The sequence below is a fragment of the Amblyomma mixtum genome, chromosome 3, assembly GCF_055824585.1.
Source record: "Amblyomma mixtum isolate Tamu chromosome 3, ASM5582458v1, whole genome shotgun sequence".
Lineage (NCBI taxonomy): Eukaryota > Metazoa > Arthropoda > Arachnida > Ixodida > Ixodidae > Amblyomma > Amblyomma mixtum.
In genome coordinates this window covers 425,380,150-425,386,149 of record NC_143014.1, presented here as the reverse complement: position 1 = coordinate 425,386,149, position 6,000 = coordinate 425,380,150, and positions in this window count along the sequence as shown.

The following is a 6,000-nucleotide window of genomic DNA, read 5'->3' as shown; positions in this document are numbered from 1 at the left end:
CTATCCTCTCCCTTTCCCTTTCGTTTCCGCCGGCTGCAGCTCGGGTGCTTAAGATATTAGATAGCAATTGCCGCGGCCGGCAACACTCTTTTGCTTCACTTTTTATTTTTATTTTTTTTTAAAATAAACCACTACCACCACCACCACCTGTGCCCTGTGCACTGTCTGCCTCCGTGTCGCTATCTCTCTAGAGATCAAAGAAACAGACACCCATCTCAAGACGGCTCGAAACACATGCTCGCCGGTGCCGCTGCATGTCTGCAACAGGTCGTCCTTCAGCAGAGCTGGCGGTGGCGTGGTTTGAAAACGGCGGAACGACGCGCACCCGGACGCGGCATTTCGCAGATGTGACCAAGCGTCGAAGCGGGGCTGCTTTTACCCTTTTGGCTGAGCGCACCACCGCCCCTGGCGTGCGGCCATCACTCACGGTTCGAGTGAGTGATTTTCCAGGGGGGTGCAGCCGCCCCCCCTTGCCCCCCCCTCCGGACGCCCATGGCTGCAACCACTACGTGGCGTCTTCTTGGCGGCGGACGAGCTGTCATGATCGGGCACCGACTTCCAGCCTCAGTCACGGTGGACTGTCAGCTGTCAAAAATTGTCAGAGATACGTTGCTTCGGTCTGTTTTGCTAGACTGTACAGCAAGCCGGACACGTCCGTAATGTGGATCAATAATTACACCATTAATTAACATAATTAACTTAAACTTTTTTTATTTTTTACATTAAGGAACAAAGTTATATTACGAAATTGATGGCCATCGACATCGAAGGTAAGCCCTGTTCTTAAATTTCCAAATCGCTAATCTGTTTTCTCACAGGTTCACATGCAAGTTCACATTCATATTAAACTTTCTTATGTGGGTTACCTCCGCTTATTGATTAGCTTTGATAGCTCTGTGCCAGTTCTATTCTATTCTGCTTATTCTGTAGTTAGAGGCTTTCATCCTTTGGAATTTCTGAAGATCTTTCGTCTCCTGAGAGAGCTTTCCAGTATCCTAACCATCCAACCGTCTACTTCTACTGAGTGTAGAGAGTGTGCTCCCAGAGTGTGCTGGGAGTGTGCTCCAGAGTGTGCTCCCTCTTGGTGGCATGCACAGCTTTGCCTCCTTTCTAGTGATCTGCTGCCTCAAAGTGTTTGGTTTTGGGATGATTTTATACCGATAGAAGGAGGCTTTGTAAATAGTTCATGTGCATAGAACATTGTATTACTGTAATAACATGCGCCGCAGCCAACTGATCTAACGCTACATCGCACAGATAATCGCAGATTGCTACCACAGCGTATTTTCAACGCGAGAGCGTCAGTACCCGCATGTCGGAAAAAACTGTCCAGCGTCGGCGTTGACAACCGTTTCAAGCCTCGCAGCTGGAGCAACCGGCCACTCCGGCAACCTAGGTCATGTGACCTTGTGGTATCATCACAATCTGCCGGCGGGATTGTGAGCAAACTGACCATTCTGGCAGGTGCCAGTTAAATTAATCGTTGATCGCGAGAGGCTGCTCGGAAAGAGCAATCTGGATCGCACACGTCTTACTGATGGAAGCACCTGTCATCGTAGGGCAGTAGCCCTTCGCTTAACCGCTCCACCACATCGCTAGCACCCATATGAGCCCTTCCGGGCACATTCGAATGTAAAGTTGACAATTACCAATCCCGCATATATGAGAATTAGCCCATTAAAGCTCCTTAAGGCGAAGCTTAAGTGTCCCCTCTAGTTTTTTTTTTGTTTTCCCGCAAAAGGTACAGCCGTTACTTTCTTGTCAGGCGTAACGAGATGGCAAAGCAAGGAACGCTGTTCTAAATTCCTGGTAACGCGCTCGTGCTCGTTGCCAACGGCATGGTCAATTTCTGAGGCCTTGACGCTGATGACAGCGGGGTGGGGATTGCTGGGCAGAGTATACGTGCCCGAGAATAGGTGTGTCTCATCTGCCAAGCGTGAAATAGAGCAACTTACAGAGCACAAAACATGACGCAACACAATATGACGCGTCACCTTTAAGCGTGTAGAAACATCACTACTCAGTAACCATGCAAAATATCAGCAAATGCGCGCGTGTATGGTGTGAATTTTGCCTACAGCGCGTACTTTATTCACTTCCGAGGCTCCCTCCAGAGGCGGAGTGGCAGAGTTGTGCGTTCAGAACCTCAGAGTTGCGTTGGTTCGAGCTGCAGTCTGCTTGAGCGGTGCATTCGCTCCCAGCCCCCGTCCGTGGGTGGTCGGTTCTTCGATGGCCGCGTGTACACCACAGGTACAGCAGCGAGGGAGGGAAGCTGTTCTGCGTAGCCGACCGAGTCTTCTTCGGCGCTCACCGCGGGCAGCCTCGTCGCTGCCTGGGTCCCTGGTTGGTAGGTCGGGGGCCCAACAGCGTCGAGAGAGTGGAAATACACAGTTGCTGTCAGCATGGATGCCGCGAACATGAACAGGCCCAGGAACAACAACCTGCGCATTAGTGTTTCGGAGCCGTCCTCACGGGCGACCCGGGGCTCCCAGCTCGAGGAGTCCTCGCTCGTGGGCAGGGAATCCAACGCGGGCGCGCCGGCCTCTGGATCTGCGCCGCTCCGCTGCGACGCCAACAGCGTAAGTGAAGAATGCCCTGATCGCAGCGCGTTCCCTGCGGCTCGCAAGACTCGGCCGAAGAGCGCGGCCGGAGAGGGGGGCAGCACCGCTGCCCGAGGCTGTCCGTCGGGTGGAAACCGCTGCACCAACTCGTCGGGACGGGCCTGTGGCCGGCCACTGGTCTCGGTGTCGCCGTCCATTCGCGGGTTCGTCTGTCGCCCGCCGCGAGATGTGGTCTCTTGGGAGGTCTCCATTCTCCCAAACATGACCTCTTGGGACATGGCGGCACGTTCTCTTGTCACGGTTCTGGCAAGTGCGGAAGCGAAACGCCGCAATACGGGCGAGGCTTCTGGTTTCCTCCAGCCATACTTTTGCCGTAGCTCCAGTAATGGGAGCGAGGCGCGGCGCTTCGCCGCCGGAGCGGCAGGCACTTCGTCAGCAGCTTCTATAGAATTCGCGGGGCTAATACGCCCGACGTGGAGCTGCTCCGAGTGAGTATTCCCTAACGAGTTCTGACTCACACTCCTGGCAGGCGCTGCAGTCCTCGGGGTCTCAGTCTCAGCGGGTGCTGGCTTGCCTTCGTCGGGGGACAGTGGGCGTTGCATGTGGATGTTTGGCAACGAGAGGTACCCTGTCCTCATCTCGACGTGCCGTTCTGCTGCGCTCATTGCCGATGTGTTTCGAATGGCGCCGCTCGGGTGTTGCCCTCAAGAAGAAAATGGCGCGTGCCCAGTGCAGGGGATTGGCCGGATTGGCCAAGGCACAGGCGCCGACTTACAGGTCTTTGTTCTCTTCCGTGTCAGAACAGCACGCGCAAAAATCTATCCTTTCCTGAATCAGACACTTAATATATGTATGCAACATGTTGTCCGAACACAAATAACACGGGTTGTTTTCCGTAGTGAACGGCATCGTTGCAGCGGTCTAAGAAAATCTAACGCAAGAGGCGAGAAGATGATAAAGAACTAATGTGCGCTTAACAACAACAGTGAGGTACAGGCGTGGACAAAATTAAACGGAGCATGCTACTGCATGGCTTCTATTATATTGGACGCGCTGCCTAATTGAAATTGCCAGCAACGGGATGTGCATGCTGGTAGCGGACGTTAGCACGCTTTGTCACGGACAAACAGTGTTTATTTCTGTAGGTAAAGCGTGATTGCACTTAGATTGGAATAGCATTCTCCGTTTACTTATGTCCGCACCTCTACGTGGGTTTCTATACGCACGTCAGATTTCGTAAGGTGGCCTGGATTGGGCACAGCACACAACCACGTGCAGTGTCGTAATGTGACGATTTTGGTTTCCTCACTGAAGAATCCCCAGCGCATACAGTTGCTAACTATTTAATAGAAGTAAAGCTGGCGGCTCTGCACTTCTTTCACCATGGACTCCTGATGCATGCCAAGAGGACAGCGGTTTTGGATTGACATCTCGTGGTTTGTTGACTGTGCCACGGTTTGAGTTTTTTTTATTGTTCAGTTTCGTTTTCACCACTGTAGATTTCAATGATTTCTGCGCTTAGTGGCGGTGTAGTTATCCAGCTGAAGTGAGCTGAGCACAGTGTCGGGTGCCTGATAGTCCTGAAGCCGAAAAATTATATTTCTGCAGTCGTAGTCATTCTTTAGGGCCAAGTTAAGTACGATACGCTATCTTCCCGACATTCCCACGGTGGATGAAGTGTCCACAAGAAACTCGCATAGACAGTGGCGCCAGCTTAAACTGTATGCCCCAGGGCAATTAAGCTGGCTGGTTTGTCTCTAACAACATTGTTCTAGCAGCTAGTACACGACGCTAGCTGCTACAGGGTGCAACATTCTCAAAGGCCTGCAAGCTAGCCTGCGCTGTACATCTTATAAGTTGGTCTCTGCATCCAAGTGTCCTCATCCAAGTAGAGGATCTGTCATATTACTGGGTATTGGGGCACTGTCGCATTACAAGAAAGAAACCATTGCGCGGTGGCTTCTTGTGAAGACTCCCATCCTGCCCAGAACAACAATCTAAAGGCCGCGAGTAACACACAGTGGATAGGGTCGGTTTGCTTGCGTGTCAGCTTACGTGTCAGCTTGCATTGCGTAACTGTTGTACATATTTCTAAATTCACTCTATTACTTCTAGGGTACTGACCTGCACTTGCACCATCTAGCATGACGTGATGCAACATTGTTGTATGTACCGAATCCTGCGAAGAACGGCGCAAAGATGCAGAAACAAAATTAGACACCGCTGTGTTTGTTTGGTGCCTTCTTCGCCTACATACTTCAAACGTTCTTAGCATCGAAAAGCCAACTTGACTAAAGCTGCTCTTTCTTCCAGAGGTCTGTTAAGTTTATCTAAACATAAGCCCCTTCTGTACAACAGCGTGTATGCCAGAAAACTGCTCCTGCGACAGCCCACTACTCGCCTTTTTCATTCACCGGTGAGAACCAATCGCAAGTTTGGTGCGACGCAATGATCTAAGACGACTAAGTGTAGCCTGGATCGTTCTTGCTGTATTTACCCCTCCTTGAAAAAAATCACCTGCAGCCCATTATAAAGTTCCCGGTTTCCTTCACACACATAGTCGAGCACACTGAGCGTACGCGATGAATCGATGACGCGTCGGTTCGAAAAATATCACTAATTTAAGCGACTAATGTGAATCACTGTGTCATTCGATTGTCAGAAGTGTGGAAACTCGTAGTCTTTTGTTTGCTGCCTTGCACCTGACTAGTGCTGCAAATATATAAGCGGCGGTTGAATTTCTTTGGAGGAGAAATTCTAGAGGCCCGTGTACTGTGCGATGTCAGTGCACGTTAAAGAACCCTAGGTGGTCGAAATTTCTGGAGCCCTCCACTACGGCGTCTCTCATAGCCTTAGTCGCTTTGGGGCGTTAAACCCCATAAACCAAACCAAACCCAATATATAACCGCATATGTACGTCAAGTCAAGTGAAATTCAGTAAGTTTTTAGAAGTTCTATGTTTTTAGAAGGGCTATCTTTTTATCTTGCTTCGACCTTTGTTGACTGGAATGGGCGGTTGTTACTTCAAAACACCGGCGTATGCATCGGATCCAAAGTATGTCCAGTCCTCAGTGATAGCTTCCTATCTCAAGGTGACTCTTGCATTGAAAAGAATCTGAGTGGCGTTTCGAAAAAATATTTTTAGGTACGTCGATGATTCTGGTGTTTGTTGACAGACATGAATTTGCAAGGCAGGTGGTGGACGTTATCAAGATTATTAAAGGATATAGGTGTGTACTGGAGTGTAAACCTTTGAAATGCCTACAATTAAATGATTACTTGCAGTTTCTTGACATCAAGCTTCGTTTTATGCAGGATCATGTGTGCTCGATGTATTCTCCGAGGTCAGTGGAAACTCTCTTAAATTTTAAGTACAGTCATTAAAAAGGTGGTCGAAATTTCCGGAGCCCTTCACTACGGCGTCCCTCATAGCCTGAGT